The 19,977-nt window shown below is 37.7% G+C and overlaps 1 protein-coding gene across 10 annotated transcripts in view; it reads right to left on the minus strand.

Annotated features, from left to right (window-relative positions):
* Positions 1-19,977, minus strand: part of Ptprd (protein tyrosine phosphatase, receptor type, D) — a 2,098,812-nt gene that overhangs the window by 670,311 nt on the left and 1,408,524 nt on the right. The gene's annotated exons all lie outside the window — the stretch shown is intronic.

A 19,977-nucleotide genomic window follows, 5' to 3' on the forward strand; every position in this document is an offset into this window, starting at 1 on the left:
AATCCCAACATGCCTCTTGGTGGAAGCCATCCATGTTTGACAAGCACAAAGGAGCATGAGCAAAGCCTGAACTAAGAACTCTGGCCATTTAGAATATTTTATGCTTTAAAGAACTCTGATGCTTCCAACTCTCCTTAAAAATGAAAGTTAAATTGCTTTGAATGCAAATGCACAAAGACTTCTGCTCCCACAGACAGTCTTTAAGCTGGTATATTGGGAGAAAAATGAAGTATCATCCACACATCAGAATAAACCTGTTAATATCAGGAATCAATTCATCCTGTATCTTAGATCTGTCTTTAAATTTAGAGCCCAATGTATACCTTAGGATAAAGCCAACCCAGAACATCCAAGGTGGAAAAAAATCATATGGTCTATTTAACCTAATTTCTTCATTTTTATGGTTAAGAAAAGTAAAGCCCAGGGAGTGTATCTGGTTTACCAAAAGTTGCCCAGTTTGTACATTTATTTATCATTGCATCCCATAAAAAGTACAAGGATGGACTACAATAGAATGAAAAAAAAGAATATACAGAAAATGGTTTGTGTTCGTGTGTTGAACTTAATGACTCCATGATTCATTTTCGCTTCTCCTGGGAGAAGTTTTCTGAGGTATTAAGCTTTATAAATACCATAGAGAGCAGGACTACTTTGCTCAAGGATAGAGCGTGCTTACAAGGTATAACTTCAGTGTTCTGAAGAAGATTTCCTGCTCTAAAATTTATTTTTCCATCTGCTAACTGAACTCTGAGAATTCTTTATTGGAAGATATTGATTTATTCCCTAATTGAAGGCTTAACATACAGATACCCTTGGAATGATTCTCTGTTTTCTCCTTCTTTTAAAGATCTGTTAGGTATTAGAGAGAGGCTGATTAGTAGAAATGACTGCTGGGAAATCCAAAGATCATGAGAGGATGAAGCATTCAGTTAGGCTAGGAGGACTGAAAAGGGTTGGCTTGTTCCGGAGGTTAAATTGTAGAAGGTCTGATTTTAGGGTACCTGAGGGTACAGTGCAAACAAGCCTGGGATAAGGTGAGCAGGGACTCAGAGGCAGGTATGTGATTTTTTGCCTCTGGTCTCAGTCACATTATCTCTGGGGAAAAATCAATGAACTTTTTGAAAACTAGTTTTATTATCTATCAAACTGGAATGACTTCACCAATTTGGTTACAAGGCTGAGATTAATAAAATACATAAGAAGTTGAAAGCCTTGTACAAATGCTAAATGTATATTCATTCCCTTTCTGCATTTCCAGTCCCCTCTTTTCTTATCGATATATAAAATCCTCTAGGAAGAGTAATATTTACAAATAATAACACACTGTCCAGTGAATAAGAGATGAAAAAAGTAAGGGTGGGAAGGAAGGGAGACAATCAGGAGTCATTACCAGGGATTTACGATGGTGTGGTACAGGGTGCAATGGGAGCTGGTGTGCTAGGGCCCCACTGCAGGCCACTGGGTCTAGGCTGGCCACTTCCGCACATTTAATTGTCTCCAATTGCACTCGTTTTACTTTCTTCAGCAAGATTCTTGACCTGTATACTGTAGCGCTTTCAAAAAACCTCCCTTTCCAAGTAGAGGAGAGAGAATGATACAACCGAACATGTAGACAAGTTATGTTTTCACTTTAACTGAGACTAATGCAATATCTGTTCAATGTGAGTGATAACTTTTCTCCCTTTTATTTAACAAAATTGCCCTATCAAGGAGGATTTAGAAAGAACCTCTAGCATCACATATGTTTTAGAAGCCATTGCTGGATCTTCATGGGTATTACTGTACAGGATGAAGTTTAGAACCTTTTTCTTCCCCAGAATACTGGAGCAGGAAGCTATAAGGTAAGAGTGTTTTCTGAGAGTTAAACTACAAAGCAAAGAATCCAAGCATAGCTACATAAATTCTATACAATGAGTAAGGAAAAGGCACAGCTATATAAAGCTATACCTTGAATAGGCAGAATGGTATTCAGGGTAAGACCTAAACAGGAGCAGAAAGGAAGTTATTTACACGTACAAGAGAATGCAGATCATGAGGAGAGTGAACTGGCTCTGGAAACACAAATGCAGGGTGCTGAGAACCCAGTACTGAGAATGAAGGAACGCCTGTCTCACTTGTCAGAGACCAGGGCCATTAGCTCCAGACCAGGAACTTATTCAAGTGCAGATCTAATCCTGCAGTGAAGGTAGGTGCATGTGACATGTTCACCTTGGTGACTCTGACCATCATACCCAGTTGGTCATAGCTGAGGTCCCTGGGGTCAAATAGGCCCACCATCCCGTCAGCTTTTGTTAAAAAAATGTTTTGTGGCGGACAGTCACTGCCACTCGTGTCGGCATCGCGTGTGCCTGCTTTTGCCGCAACACTGGAGTTGAGTAGGCACAGTGGCGATAGGAACTGTGTGATATGTGAAGCCAAAAATAGTTACTGTCTGGCCCTTTATAGAATGTGCCTGCCGACCCCTGAAAGCTCAGCCAGCTGGCCTTGATTTTACAATCGCCTCATCACCTTTCAAGTCAGCGTTTGTTTGTTTGTTTACTCCTGTATCTGGGAGGAAGGGGGTGGGCTGAAGTGTTGACTATGGCAGCCTCCACCAGTATGTCACCACATGGCCTATTTGGGGTCAGTGTGTCTTTCCCCCCAATACGCAGGATTGATATGAGGGCCTCCACACCCAGCTACATCCTCAGCCCATTGTACTGTATTGTATTGTACTGTACTGTATTGTATTTTAAATTTTGAAGCATTTTCCTGCTGGGTAGGTCTCTAAGCTATTCAAGCTGGACTCAAGCTTGCAATCATCCTGCCTCAGTCTCTAAGAATGCTGGAACTAATGTGTGCACCATGACGCCTGGCTGAGTTCAGCCCACCTTTGTGTAATGTTGCAAGTTTCAGGACATTTTTCCTTTCTGATAGCCTCTAAAAAAAAATTTCTCCTTTGCAGATGAGGAAGCTCAGACAGAGCAAAAAAAAACCCTAACCTTTATTGGGCATCTACTGTGAGCTAGGCTAAAAGGTTGTGGTGAAGTAATGGCATTTAACCTTTCCAGTCCATTCAAAAGCTGTGAAATTCAGCTGCGTACTTTCACTAGGGTGGAGTTGGAGGCTTAGAAAGGGTGATTTGTTAGCGGAGCCAGAATTGGAAAGCAGGTGCGCAGACTGAAATACTTTTACGCTATGGCGTTTTCACACGACATATACTGCCTGGCAAGTCTTCTGGTGCAAGGCTTAAGAAAGCAACACCATATGTCTTGATCTCTTCTTCCCACCAAGGTGTACGGCTGTTCTTTAATACACACTGATTAAGTTAGAAAATCCTAGAGATTTTAAAGGTATAAGATGTTAAAAAACAACTTCTGAGCATTTATAGTAGAGTACAGAATCTTAGCCAGTTACTTTACGTACCCAGCCATGCTCTTGCATAAAAAAATCAGAGCTATCATGGCCTGATGTTCAGAAATAACAGTTCTTGATTTCTTTTTTTTAAACTGGGTTCATACTTATTTTAAATGTTGTAGTTTGGATTCATTGCAGCAGGAATATATTTTAGAATTTCTAAAATCTGAACAGAATAGAAGGTTATCCATAACATGAGCATAATCACAGTCACAATATCTGTTTAAAATAAAACACTGAAAAGAATTAAATGTTCCCTTCAAGCCAAACTCAAAGAAATTTCAACCTAAAACAGGGAGAGTACTTACAGTTAATGTAAGTTAACTTATTTTTTAGGAGTTCAAAATCTCTGAAAAGCTTTCACTTACTATTTTTAATGCTAATTGAGACATTCCTAGCCTCAGCAGCAGAGCTGGTCCTATCTTCTCAGGGAAGGGCTAGTCTGTGGTCCCGATTTTGATTTGCAAATATTCTGAATATGTTTATCTTCTCATCTAGATCAAAAACTCGTAGATGGCAAAGTATAACTTCACAACACTTAATTTACTATTACACGGATGGTGGCTGTTTCATAAAAATATTTACCAATGCCTCATATTGCAAGAAGAAAAAGATTTGAATGAATAATTATATTGGGAAACATAATATGTGATAAAAATATCACATATTATGATATTTAATGTTTAAGTTTTAAAATATGGATTGCAGTCAGGCGCGGTGGTGCACACCTGTAACCACAAGACTTGCTAGGCTAAGGCAGCAGGATCACTGCAAGTTTGAGGCTAACCTGGGCTACAAAGTGAGTTCAAAGCCAGCCTGAACTGTATAGTGAAACCCTGTCTCAAAAAGATGCACACATGAAAAATAAAATTTTGATTGCGGTAAGAGACATACTTCCATTAACCTCCATCAAAATCCTCCCCCTCACTTTAAACACACTCTTCTCATCCGTCCTGGCCCTTTTCTGAAGCAGTTCTGGAAGTGTTCTTTCATCTCTTTAGTTGTGCTGTCAGGATGGCTTTGATGTCCTGAATTCATTCAGAGTTTACATTTCGTGGTCATTTTGATTTGGGGGAAGAGCCAGAAGCCTCCTGGTCTCAGATCAAGGGAATGAAGTGGAGGAAGGAACACTTTAATATTTTACTGAGCCCGCCTTTCCATGGGATGCCCCTCAGCACCAGCGGTCACTGGACATCTCTGACCCTGTTTCCTAAGGACGTGCACGGAAAAGGACTTGCAGAACGACTTCAAAAAGCAACAAGAATGTTGGGGTAAGTGTGTTCAAAGAAACGGGAAGAGTTTTGAGGGAAATGAATGGCAATATGGCTTTTACTATAACTTTTTAATTTAAACATGCAATCTTTTGACCCGCCTTTCCTTATGTGTATGGAAATATTAGGGATGAAACCTCTCATACACAAAAGAGTTTTTTCTTAGACTTTCTCTTCATTTTATTAAGTAAGGCAATACAGATGCACCCTAAGGAGGCATGAACTCAAGTGAGTAAACCTTCCCAACTGGAAGCTGCTCAGAAATTCTCAAAGTTAGGACTGCAAGGCAGCTCTAAGGCATACAACTCAACTCGTTACACAAGTGGAATCCAGAAGCCATAGAAACCTTATGTGCTGTGTTCAAGGCCACAGTTCTATTTGGTAGTGGATTTAGGAGGAATGGGCAAAATTTCTGAATCCTAAGTAATCTCATGTTCAACTGTATTTACTCCCTAGGAAAAATAAAAATTTACATTTGGCTTAGAATTGTTTGAGCAAGAAATCTCTAAAACACAAGTTATGTTAGGTCTCAGTTTTGACAGGAAGGGACAATATATTTCTTAGAGGGCTGTTTCTGTGAAAGAAATCTAATTGGTTCTGGTTTGAGCATGAAAGGGGACTTTTACTTATTCATTTAACCAAAGTACACATGGTTCTGGCATGGGAGCAGATGCAGAGACTCCACACTGTGAGGTATTTCCACACCTCTCATCTTTGCGTGTTTCTGTGGTCATTTTCTTCTCTCAAGCTGATTGTATTCGTGAGGCTAGTACCAAATCTTCAAGCCGCTCTGTGCTGTATGCTTACTACCTTGTAACTGAAGAAGAAAAAGAATTCCTATTGGTTTTATCGGACAGCATCCTGAGGAACAATGTAAAGGGCTTCTGAAAATAAATGAAAGCCCCTGAACTGACCACTGGGCTGAGAGTGTAGTCCTTGGACAATTTTACCTGGAATCATATTCTGGGATGCCGCAGGACAGTAAGACTGGAAGCTCACCTCCCACTCATCTTTCGGGTATGAGAGATACAGGTCCCCAAAGGAGCTGGGCTGCTGTCATTAGGTTAAAGAGAAAGCTATGCCAGGCAGGCAGAGCGGCAGGAGCAACTTGCGAAGTTAGAATCACTGAGGTCTTGATTTTGTCCGTAGAGAATACACCATCACCTAGTTACACAAGGACCTTCTTCCTTCTTTTCAGGAATGATGCATTTTATGAGCCTTCGAGGAAGGAACAACCCATTTTTGATGGCTCATTTTCTAGAGGAGTTGCAAATGCCAAATACGTGCCCAGTTCTCCAGTCCTTAGAGCAATGCTGTGTTCCCAGTAAGTTTACAACGAATTGGTCCTCTGCTTTGCCAATCTTTAGTTAATTTCTTGGGGCTCACAACTAAGACACAGCAATCTCATATAGCCTGGTAGACAAAAACTCTGGCAGGGCCCAGGGATATAGCTCAGTGGCGTAAGCACCTGCCTAGAAAGTTCAAGGTCCTGAGTTTGATCCCTGGTACAAATAAACAAACAAACAAACAAAAAACAACAACTCTGGCAATATCCCATGTTGTTGAGAAGCAATTAATAATTCTCTTTGAGAAGCTTTTATTAACATTGTGACTTATCTGACTCCTGTTATTTTTAACAATTGATGTTATATCATTCTATATTAAAGAGTTCTGAAAGCATCTGTGTTCATTTATGTCACCTGCCAATAAGTATATGTTGTCATCATTAAATAATATAGAATTTAATTTTTCTGTGGGATTTCATTATTAAGAAAACCTCTAACCTCTCTGTTTTTCTCCTTTATTTCAGCGAAGGTAATGATACTCATGAGTAGTTCACCTTCAACTAAATTCGCAGGGAGTATGTGCCATCCTCTCTTTAAAAGAAAGATGGTCTTACTCCCAATGCTTTGCAAGGCATAAGAAAAATAAGCAGTAGAAAAACTGAAACTGTAATGTTAGACTTTGGGGCACAGTGGGAATTTAATTAAAGCTAACATTTCCCTTATGTATTTGTGGAATAACCATGTATCTCCAAATGCACCCCCAAAGCGATTAAAATTTTTGGAAGTTGCTTTTACCTGGACAACGTGAACTTCTAGTCTGTTTTTGCAGATTTAGACAGAAAATAAAACAGATTGGAGTTGCTAAGGAATGACAGGAAAGTGTTGCTAAGATTAAATGCTATCTGAAAATATTAAACATGCTGTAGAGGGTTTGACTAATTTATCTTTTCCCTGTGCTTTGTTTGGAGAGGAAGACACACACACACATGGCTACTGGGCCTCGATGTCACTGACCCCTGTGAGTGGCACATGCTCATTTGCCACAAACATCTAATCTACCTCTTGGCCCAGAGCATTAGAAGACATTTCTGCAGCAAACTAGGCGAGATGAGGTTCCTCACTGACCCCTAAGCATACGTGAAGCACGGATGCAGTTGTTACTTTTTCATTAGTGAATGCTGCTAACTAGTTCAGGAATTTCTCTCTCTGCCAGAGCAGGGACGACTGTCAAAAAGTGGCCAACTGAATAATAATGACGCTGTTAAATAAATGCTGCAGTTTAAATGGGGAGGGAATAAAGGACCGAAGAGAGGGGAATGGAATGGGAAAAAAAAGCAGAATTAAGATATATCATATACAGGTACAAATTCCCTATGTTGAATGTGATCGTTATGTATGGCAAACATGTCCTAATAAAAAATAAAATTTAAATTTAAAAAGTGCTGTACTTGAGAGAGTGGATACTAACTAGGAATTTATCAAGGCCTCTCAAATGATTCTACCCGACTACGGTAAGAACTTCAAGTTATTTACTGCTCAGGGAGAAAGTACAGTAATTACTGTTTAAAATTCTTCTCCAGATTCTTCTCTTTTGCTTTTTCCCCACTGTTTTTTTGTGGGGTGGTTGGAGGGGAGTCACATTTTAGAAGGAAAACAACTATCTTTGTGTCTCAAAAATACCAGCGAAATAGTTGCGCTGAATACATTGTCATAATAGCTCGTCAATAAGCACAACCCGTGAGAGTGCCATTCAGAACATTTGGTGAAAATCACCTACAATAATAATTTTGCTTTTCAAACAGAATCAAGATAATCAACAGAAAGAACAAGCAAATGAACTGAGAGAAAGCGCTTGCTGACAAAACTCTGCCAAACCAACAAGCTGATTTTTAAAAATGAGGCAAAAGAAACATGATTGTCATTTCCAACCAGCTAACTAGACATGTTCAGTTAGAGTCCAAATTAGAAGCTTGAAATACACCACACAATCTAGGGGGTTGTAGGGCACTCGGATGAATCACAAGTGACATATGGGGGGCTCATTAAAGGAAAGTGATGTTATGAGCAGCCAGAGAGCTGGCTGAAAAGGAGAGCTTTTTACAAACGGCTTTGGGGCCCAGTCATAGCGATTAGAGGAGTGCCTCACTCTTACAGATGATCTACTTTTCTTCAGTTATTAGAGCGCTTGAGTGCTGGCTATTACTGCAAGCTTCTAAGTTGTGAACACACATATATGTATGGTGGTCAAGGAGTTAAGATTTGATTGCTTTTGACAGGCAAACAATACAAGTCACTGGATAGTAAGACTTCCGTGCAACCTGCTTCTGCTGTTTCGCCGAAAATTCAAGGTAACCATTGAAGTTGTAGGAGCAAGAACAGCCAACAGTCACTCCTATATTACGGAGGCGGTGGCTGTAAGCAGAGCTTTGAATGACACGTTATTTGCTCTGTGCACCCCAATCTATTTTCTGCCTGACTAAGCTTATAAAACTCTGCATAAATTCTTCCCTCAGCCTGTTCCATAATCCTGTGAACACACTGTCTTCTTGCTCGTCCTTTCAGTCAGCAAGCACCAGCTGTTGGGTCCTAGAAACATTTTATGATAAAGATAAAAAAAAAAAAAAGCAGCTGATCAGAAAGCTGTAAAAACTGCAAAATGCTTGAGATACGGGGACTTTTAGGGAAGGGAAAATCTGACCTGGATAAAAGCAGTGATTAGGCACCCAGCAATCATCACTCCCCTGAACGCTGCTGCTATCGGCGGATCCAGGCCGTCCTCGGCTGCCTCAGTTCCACACAGTGTGTAAACTAATCCGGCGCAGTTTATTTTGTGGGAGAGAAAGGGTAAACTCTGAGCTTAAAAATACGAACCGATATAATTATCCAAACATAGCATTCATGTTTAATGGAAAAAAAAACAACACATTTTCTTTTTCTTTCAGCTTCCAAAAGAAAGTGGAAGTCACTTGATAATGTCTGTCGAACACTTGAATGCACATTGCATTCCTCAAATACACAGGAAAGCTAGTTGTTATAATTAGAAGTAATATAAAGACACAGTTTATATAAATTGTAGCTAATTACTTAAGTAAAATGCCAGTTTCCTGCCATCCTGCGAGGGAAGATATCCAACAACGTGCTATTTAAACGACAGTTCAAAGTGGGATATCTGGTGATTGTAACAGAGAGGATTTGAATCATTTTGCACTATATTTAGAGGAACAGAGAGAAGTTACCTAAGTTATTTTTTGTAAGGCTTAACTTTTTTCACGGAACTCTAAAGAAGACATGAAGCATGAGTACTTTCTCAAAACAGAAGCACACAGTTTTGGTTTGTCGTGTCTCTTGAAGTGCCAGTAGTGACATAATCAAGTCAACAAAACTCCTCATTTAAAGACAGGACAATCAGTGGCACAAGCACCTGCTTGGCAAGCGCAAGGTCCTGAGTTCAATTCCCAGTACTGAAAAAAAAAAAAAAAAAGACAGAACAAAATGAACACGAATATTTGCCCTTCACTTTGACTTACAGACTTGCCATCTCACTAGATTAAACAGAAATATTAAATGTAAAGCAAAATAAATACATTTTCAGAAGGTGACTGTTTTTTACTTCTCGGCCACCATAAGCTAAGCAACTTTGTTCAGCCATTCCCTTCTACCATGAAGTTTTTGCCTTGGAGCCAGCTGTCCATGGAAAAATGAAACCCTTTAAAACAAGAGGCAAATCAAACCTTTTCTCCTTTAAATTGTGGGTGTAGGGTATTGCATCCCAGCGACGGGAAGGGCAGCTCCTACACTACCTTAGCTCCACCAGTTAGCATCAGTGTATGCATTTGTGTCCTTTGCTGTTTCTGCCGACCGTAGTTTCCTCATCTCTGAAAGTTACACAATACTGTCTTGCCACCGTGGGTCATAAAGCATATCACATGTGAAAACTTTCTCCCTTTAAAATTATGAGTTAAAGCATTGTTCACAGGGTTTGATGTTTTAAGTGATGTATGTGCACCCATGTTTATAGCAGTGTAATTTGTCATAGCTCGATCTTAGAAACAACCCAAATGCCCATTGGCTGAGGCATGGATAAAAAAAGATGTGGTATTTTTACACAATGGAGTATTACTCAGCTATAACAAAAGATAAACTCAAGGCTTTTATGAGTAAATGGATGCAACTAGAGACCACACTCGGTGAAATAAATCAGACTCATGTGTAAACACTGTATTGTCTCCCTAGTGAAAGAGACTGAAAGAGTAAATAAGATCCATAAGGTACAACAGGTATTGTGAAAGGGAAAGAAACTATTCAAAAAGGAAAGACCAACTGGGATGGGGAAAAGGAGAAAAGAAGGAAGGGGGAAAACGTATATATATACACACACAAGATAGCTAAGATAATTGTACTACTAATTTCTGTTAATTCACTGAAAGGAACAGTTAGTGCTTATATTGTTTGATCAATTTTGCATGCCTGTGTCTGGTAGTCTGAGCAACTACTTTGAAGATAACAATATGCAGTATGATAACCACTGTTAATTTCCTAAAAAATAAAAAAAGGAAGAAACTACAGTGTTGTGTGGTTTCATTGGTATCTCGAAAGTTACATCAGGGCAATGAGGGAAAATTAAGGCAGCAAAATCCAAATATATTACAGTTTATAGAAAAAGGGTCTGAACTGGAAAAGTGACTTTTCCCTTTGCCCAACCTACTATAACTTCTAACAATCACAGACAACCAGAGTGCACTGTCCCTGCATCTGAAGGATAAGGTTGTTGCTGTTTTAAGGTACTGAATAAAAACTTAGAGCAACTACACACAATTAATTTATGAGCAGCACTTTTTATTTTTTTCAGACAAAGAAGATCTAGCCTTCTAGCCCGCAACTAGGGAACTTTTCTACATTATTATACATTCTCCTAGCTATCAAAATCATTTTCTGTACATAGTCTATATTTAGCCAATATAAAGAAGCAGTAAACAAAATTTATTATAGATTTTAAAATGTTATGTTGTGCTTAATGAAGATCGTACCTGTCAATTGATTAAAATAAAAATATTATGAATTAATATGAGTTAATAGTTTTCCCTATTTTTAAGCATTGAGAGGGTTCTTTAAAATAGGGCACATTTTATTAAATAGGATGCTTACAAATTGGCCAACATCTATTGCCTGAAAATTTTCATTATGCAGTACAACATGTTTATTCAGGTGAAAGTATACAGAATAATGCATATCTCTAAATGCATTGATCTAAATGCAAATGCAGTTAAATGTAAAATCCAACCTTGGTGTCATTGGCATTAAATTCTGCCATCAAAATTTAGAAGCATTCTTTTTCATTTCTTAATGTAGAAACCCTGAAATCAACAGCAATTCTAGGAAAAATTTGCAAAAATAGAGGTAAAATATTTAAATTTATATGCCAAAATCATCTAGAAACCTCTCATACAAGTATAGAAAATAAATTGACACTTAGACTGTGACATGATCAGTAAAAAGTTTGATAGCTTGTAGACTCCATGATCTGAGAGATTTTAAATATAAGAGAAGGACTAGTACTTTGGGTCTCTGTTTTACTCAGTTGTAGGACTGACCAAGTTGCTTTCTACCTAATTTACTTAACCCAAAGTTTCTCTGAGCAAATCTTAGGCAACCCAAAGTAATAACAGGTCTTCTTTCTCGTCTATCTGGGCAAATTTCTATGTGCAGAATTTCATGGCTCATTTGCCATGAATAAATCTAAAATAAATACATTAAATTTATAACCTAGGAATTGCAACTAACTGGGACAATTTCTTTGCCTTAGTGTGTTTTAAAAAAATATTCCACAGACTAGCTAACTTGAACAATATATTTTTTCTTGTAATTCTGGAGGATGAGCTTGATAAACTTCAGACTCCACGTCTGGTGAGGGTGAGTTTCTCTGTTTACAAGGGGCACCGTTCACCTCAACATACAGCAGAAGGGGGAACGAAACTTTTCATGGCTTCCCTTACATGCATCAAGCCCATTAACATGGTCTTTGTCCTTATGACCTAATAAACTACCAAGAACCTTACCTCCTAATACTGTCACATCGGGGATAGAATTTTAATTGCTAGTTTAAGGGAACACAGTCTTTTCAGAATACCATTGTATGAATAAGAATATTGAAATCCAGCAATACTAAATATCCTGCCTGTGATCCTAATTATAGGTGGAATTTGACATGAGAACCCATATTTTTGGTGTCAAAAATATCTTCCCTGTAACATTATCTCCTTGAGGTAAGGCATTGTTCAGCAGATCATTCAAACCATGGGCTCATAACACTGAAATATGTGTTAGCTCAATGAAGAAGAATGAAGGCAGTTAAGTCAAGAAATGTTAAGGCACCCAGTTAAAAAGAAAGTGCTCCAGCCTAGACTTGCACCATGGACTTTTCCTTTTCCACATTCCACTATTTGGTCTCTCAACATTCAAAGACAATTAGAGGAGTGCCAGTTCGGTGGATTACATTATCTATGTAAGTACAAAGCTGTGAAGGAGTCCCTGGTTCCCAATGGGTAACTTCTCCTTTCATTTCTAAGCTGTGTTCACAACTTTATGACACCTTACACATATGTTTCTTTTCATGACAATGCACAATCAAATCTTATTAAGCAGAATTTAGTAATGTTGAAGAGAAATAGGGTCATGCTAGCCAGCTGGCTGAGTGTACCTGTCACGTTTCCACTGTTGTTTAGCAAATAATTTTACTTACTGTAAATTGCTGGCTAACACACTCATTTGATGAGCTAAATGTCTTTTTCAGAAATTTTGACAGAAAATGTCATTTTCCTTTGGGAACATATAGTACGGAACAGTATTTCCTATAGAACAATAAACTTTATATCTTTGTTATATATGTATGCAACCTGTGTGTGTGTTTCCTCAATAATAGTATCATGTACTAGGTTGAATATTTTGCAAAAGAGTTGAATATCAATTATTTCATAATGTTTAATATGTAGCCAGTCCTCATAATCTAAACCACTTTGTTGTATTTTCATTCTACTGCTTAGAATTGTTACATATTATTAGGGGTATAAATAGATGACATTTACAGTAAGTACTGAAGAAGTGTTTGCTATGATTGCTGCTATTGATGTGCATAATGTTGATTTTCTGTCTGAATGAGTGGGCATGAAAAGTGTTTCAAATGTCCTCAATAACACTATTAGAGAAAAAGGTGGGCATTTGTGGAAAAATTACCTTGTAAAAGATATCCACCTAGAGGATTTAGAAAGCGGGCCATGGCAGACACACACATTGTGGACCTCTAGCCTCTAGAACTGTGACAGATTGAATTTCTATTGATTTAAGCAATATGTTTGTTGTACTTGTTTTACACAACTTGCTTTAGGAAATGCAGTAATTAAATAAAAATAATGGAATTAAAAATTATCTGGGCTGTGTTGTTGGTGAAAGTTGGATATTACTAAAAATGTTGATCGCAGTGCTAGGGTTATTGGCAAATTACATATAAAAAAGTAATTCTAAGGTATATGTACGGTAATCTTTTGTTATAGATTGAAGCCAGTGTTTCATTGGATAGGTAGACAGCTTTTAAAAAGTAAGTGAGATCGGAAAAGATTCTCTGTTAACTTTCTTATTAGCTGACTCCTTGTAAATTAAGGTTCAGTTTAGTAATATGAGTGTAAAGGTAGACTCTTCTTTTTCCCTTTAAGATCAAAATCAAGCTACAATAACAATGGCAATGATTCAAGGTCCTTTATCACATAATGAGCACCTGATATATTTGCTCACTCTCTCAGACACTGTGTATAGCATTTGCATACCTCGGCTCATTTAATCAAAAAATCCTCGTATGTAATTCACCTTTGAAGAATTAACTCAAAGTGTGGGTCAAACTATGAGCACTCTCTGGGTACTTTACAGCCTTTACAACATTGAGTAGATGCCTCTTTAAATGAAAATTTAAACAGGTAGATATAAAAGTACTATGACTTTTGCCAGTAGTCTCTTGTGCTCTCTCCTACATCCAAGTCTTCATTATTGTATAATCTGGTAACTCAAAGGGAAGCAAGAATAGATTCTAGCCCTTGATGAGATCATAGTCTGCAGAGTAGGCAAGAGGGTAAACAGGTGATTGAAGGTACTGTTTTATATATGCTGCGAGAGTTGTGTGTGAGAATACAAAGGAGCAAAGTACCCTGACATAGAGGCTCCCTGAGCTGAGTGTTGGTATACCATCAGGGGATGCACATAGAGCATGATATTCAATTTCAACTTTATAAAGCACGAAATATAAGTTCAGGAGTTGACCTCAGGTGTTAGCGAGACTGAGGACCTCTGAGGCACTGATCATGGCAGGATATATTGGTACATCCATTTTGGAGAGTAATTTGGCAATATCAACTAAACTGCTAATACAAATATGTGATAATCTGTTTTAGATATGTACCCAAACTTTCACATGAATGCTTATGAATACATGTATAAAGGTATTCATTGCAGCATTGTTTGTAAGAGCCTTGGAAATAACATTAGTGCTCATTAGTACAGGATTAAATAAAAAGAATGTGGCGTATCCATACTGTGGGACATACCTTTCTAATTCAGATGAGATTGGACATGTTCAGGGTGGTATGGCTGTAGACCTTTCTAATTCAAAGTGATGGGATAGTGATGTCTCTGTATCTTTCTATCTCTCTATCTCTCTATCTCTCTATCTGTATCATCTCCATCTATATATCTATATCTGTATCATCTATATCTATCTATAATCAACACAGACAAGCATCAAAAACATAATATTGAGCAAACAAATTTGTAGAATACACTAAAATATTATTTATATATAACTGAAACACATACAGCTGTGTTATGCAAGGGTGGTTGTCTACGTATGTGTATACACACATTTATATATCACTAAAAGGAAGAAATTTCTATATGAATAGGTAAGAGCTTCAGTGCAGTACTTGGATCTGGAGAGGAAGAAGGGCGATAGGGTGAAACTGAAGCTCAAAGAGGGTCTCAAGATAATTTATATTGTTTATTACTGTAGTGGTTGATTGATTTTGTCAACTTGAGAAGTTTAGAAGCATAACTAAACTTGGCTCAGCAACTGGCTCAGCAATTCTACACCCTAGGGTGTGGAGGAGTCACCCTAAGGTGGATCATCACCTAGCTAATATAAAAGGGAGATGAAGAAGGACAGAGGTACTTCCATTCCTTTTGGAGGAGCTCCAGTCTTCACCTTCAGCTTGGATTTAGTCTCCTGGCTTCTAGTGCAGACTCTTCGGCTTCCACCTTGGATCTTTCAGCCTTCTGTTGCAGAGTCATCGGCCTCCTGGTACAGACTTGCACGGAACTCTGCAGTGAACTCCAGACCCTGGACTGATCCCTTCGGTCTTCAGTGTGCAGACACCCTCTGCACACTTTTCCCATACAACTCTCTGGCTGACCATTGTAAGCAAATCTTGTAATTTCTTATAATTTGTACATCCTGTGTTATATCTGTTTCTCCAGTAAAACCCTGACCTATACAATTACCTTTTAAAACAACAAAAATAATATAAAAATATAAAATTTATGAATGTATCATATCCCAGGATTCTATGCATTCCATGTATAAGTACATATATATTATTATAAATATATTTCAAAATTAAGTGAAGTGAAATAAGCCAAATAGAAGAATAGAGTGAGTAAAGAACAGGGGGTTTTAAGCATTGAGAGAATTACAGTTGGGAAAGGAGGTATGGGCAGTGGAATAGCCTGGGAAGGCATGGAGTTGTGTGCTAGAGCGATTCAGGGCACACATGATAATACCTCGGACAAGAGGGAGAAGTTCAGAGATCTGTTGCACTGTAGAGACTGTACTTAACAATACAGTTGTTTTTCAATATCTATGGGGGATTTCTGTTTCAGGACTCACAATGAAAACAAATCTGCAAATGCTCAGATCTCTTATATAATATGGCATAGTATTTGATACAACACATACATATCTCTAGTACATTTAAACTATCTCTAGATTACTTGTAATTCTTAAGACAATGTAAATGTGTTCTACATAGCTTTTATGTTGTTTAGGGAATTCTGAGACAAATGAAAAGTATTTATATGATCTGTACAAACGTGATTTAAGAAAAAAGAATTCTCACTGAAGAGCCAATAGAATCCAGGGATGTAGAATCCATAGATACAGAGGGCCAACTGTATTATATTCCTGAAAGATGCTAAAATCGTGGATATTAAAATTTCTCACCACAAAAGTGATAATTATATGAGATGCCACGTGTGTGAAGTAGCTAGATTTAGACATTCCATAATGGGTATATAGTTCAAAATTATTTTGTATGTGGGAAATGCATGCAATTTATGACAATTTAAAATTTTTCATAAAATTAGTCCCATCCAAAAATGTTCACACAATAACATGTAGAATAACATTTGACCAAATATCTGAGTACTCTGGACCAACCGATTTAGGTACAAAAAATGCCTGCAATAATTGAGAACCCTAATTCATGGTACCAAAACCCATAAGAGTTAAATGCACATTTGATAATTTGAGGGACTTCAAACAAGGGAGAATGGGCCTATGGAGTGTTTATGGCAGGCACAAGACCCTGGTTCAATCTCCAGCACAAAAACAAAAATACTTTGAAAAATGTGTACTTATAGAGATATGTACAAATATACACTTTATGCCTTATGTATTTTAAATATATTTATATATGTCTGGTATAATATTTAAATATATATTTATGCATATCATTCAGGATAAAATATACCATATATTTATAAACATTCATACATTATAAAGATAGTACACTTGGTAATATAGAAATAGCACATTATGTATTGCTAGCATCTAATATACTAATATACTGTAGTGTATCATTCTTTTATCCATTCTGTACTACAGAAATGCACTTTAAATGCATACTTTACATATGCACATGCAATCAGAGTTAGTATGGCAAACAATGTATTTTCCGCCAATGAATGCCCTTCAGCATCATTTCTTTTTTTTTTTTTTTTTTTTTTTGGTTTTTCTCCGGTACCGGGAACCGAACTCACGACCTTGCGCTTGCCAGGCAGGCGCTTTGCCGCTGAGCTAAATCCCCAGCCCCCCTTCAGCATCATTTCAAAAACATTCTGGACATTTATTCTGCAGGACTTCTCTCTGTGTCACTTGTTTTGTGTTTTGGTGAACAGTTTTGATTCACAAAGTCTGGCAAAATGTACTAGGACAGTGCTGGGCCTACCACGCAGAAAGGCTGGGTGAGAAAAGCACTAAATGGACTTGAGTTACTCTCTTACCCTGCAAACCTCAGTAATCGGAATGATGGGCCAAGAAGACAAAATCATCTGAGTCCACCACTGAATTCATCACAGCAGAGCTAACTGCTCAAGGAGTAGCATGCATGTGAGAGAAGGTGAGACAGTCTTAATAAATGGAGGATGATCAGAGCCATCAATCAACAAGTGAAGGACAAAGAACATCTTAAACTGCATCCTCAAAGGAAGCAAAGGAACCACCGCCATGTTTTGAGATAGCTGGACTTGACCTACAACTTCAGATCTTATGGTTACTAGGCAGCCTGGGCACCATCAGTTGAAGGATGCTTATCACATCCCCGACAGCTTTACCTTCCTCCTCTCCTAACTGAACAGTCAGTATGGCCATTCACACTGTTAATTCCTCCCTCCTTCTTCATGTGCATTAAATTTTTCTTGGGAAGTTTAAACCAGTGAGCATCTGATCTCTTGAGAAGACAGTGACTTAAAGTTTCCAGGGACCGCTGTACTTTATACTGGACAGAAATGCACATGGATTTACGCTGAAGGAAGTTATTCTTACACTATTCACTGATACCCAATCTCTTTTAACATCATTGTTAAGTCTTCTACTCTGGGAGTAGACCTATATAGCTTTTAATTTCTTCATCATTATTTATTTGATGATACAAATGTATTTATTTAATCATGTTCATTATATCAAACTATTTTAAGGCAAACAAATTTCCAGTATATGTAGAAGAAAAAAGTGTATATTTGTAAAACTACATCAGGACTATCCTACCTTTGAGACTGCGATAATAACCTTTTCCAGAGTTCTCCATGTACTGCCTCCACCATTTTCAAACTTGGTGACCTTGGCTGGGACGCTTATGCTTTTGCTGCCTTGTTTTAATCTTTTCTCTTCCTTCTGCTCTAGGGTGGTTCTGATAACTAAAATGTTCATGACAAGGCTTATAAACCTTGGATAACTACACAAACATAGTTGGCAATATGGATCGTAATCTGATTACAGGAAATAGTAGAACACACATTCTACAGAAATTTTTTTTCCCCCTCAGTAAATCAATGGAGAAGTTAAAATGCTTACAAAAGATTAGTCTGCCACAGACAGAAAAGAAGTCTATTCTTTCTAGGGACTGACAGTGGTGGCAAATTTTTGCTCTTTTTCAGAATCAAAGTATATTTAGGCTGAGAGGGACCTTGGGGAACATTCAATTCAATGCCCTTAACCTCACCCTCTTTATTATAATGTAAAATTTACAGTGAATTTTAAAAAAATCTTTCTGGATTCTTTTAGCAGATTACACTTTACATGTTAATTGGATTTAGATACTACTAGGATATAAATGAAACCTGAAATTTTAAATTTTAAGCATAAGAATGAGACCTCCTAAGGGATTTTTTGTGAAGTGAAGAGTAAGAGAGGATGCAAATAAAATGCTGTTGGGTATATATAGCATGTTATCATAAAAATATCCGGTAAAGTGTGCACATAAAATGATAGAAGACCACTAAAAACAATATCAGAAATAGTGTGATGATGGGTGCTGCAGAAAACGTCGAGAACATAAGGAAATGTCTAATTCTCTGTCACCTGTGACCTCATTGTTCTTTGTTTAAATGCTTAATTCCAACATTTTCCCACTGCCCACAAGCATGCTTCTGAGTGGTTATTCCCATAACTATGGAAGGTGTGTGACAGAATTAAAAATGATTACAATATTAGCCTAAGTAAGATATAATTAGGAGTGTAGTTTATAAAAATAAATATAGGCCATATTCTTGAGGCAAAATAAACAGCTTCTACTATTTATACTCTTCTTTACTGTATGACTACCTAATATTTATAAAGATTTTAGTTTCTAATACTTATAAAAACTGTTTTAAAATGATTTCTTTTTGAAAAATAAATTCAAATGAGCCTATCAACACGTCATCTTCTTTACCATGTTTAGAAAGCCAAATATAGCCAGTGGATATTTAAATACCGAGAACAGACTATAGACACAAAGGATTTGTTCCTAAGGCTAGGTTTTTAGCAACTGGCTATGAAGGAGTCAAATTTTACCCATCAACTGAGAGAAATAAATTAGAATAAAGCAGTTCTATGTAACATTATGATCCATGAACTGTAAAAATAGCAGTGATTGTCTGTCTTGGTTCTGACTGGTGTGAATTTGGATCAGACTGGCTGAATCTCCTGGAGAACTGGCTTTGAATATAAACCCTGTGTAACAATATGAGTCAGAGAAATATAAGATAATTTTTGAGAGAGGGAAAGGGACTCCCAACACTGGAGTGTTGTAGAGAAACGAGTCATAAAGTCATAAATGAGAGTGAGGCCAGCTTTGAGGGAAGAAGACAATGTCTTGGAAGAGGAGAGGAGGAAGAGTAAGTGACACATTTAGAGGTGAAACAAAAGTCAGTGCCAAAATATTTTCAGATGGAGGGGAGAGAAATTGAAAAAATCTTAGAGAGATCGCTTCTTGGCCTTTTGGCTAAGATCAAGTGAAAAATCTTAGAGAATACTGTATACACCTTCGCAGTCAAGCCGATTGGATCTTATGCTTAGCAAGGAGGTGGAGGAACCCTTGGTGATTTTGTCAGTGAAACGGTACGCAAGTGTGGCTATAATTTATGACTAAGGAGAAAACTGAAAAGGTGTTGGGCAGCGTTGAACACCCAGGTGAGATTAGAAGTCCTGGGAGAGACAGTACTCCTTCCAC

Source organism: Chinchilla lanigera, unplaced genomic scaffold (assembly GCF_000276665.1).
Source record: "Chinchilla lanigera isolate Chin_1 unplaced genomic scaffold, ChiLan1.0 scaffold00033, whole genome shotgun sequence".
Classification (NCBI taxonomy): Eukaryota; Metazoa; Chordata; class Mammalia; order Rodentia; family Chinchillidae; genus Chinchilla; species Chinchilla lanigera.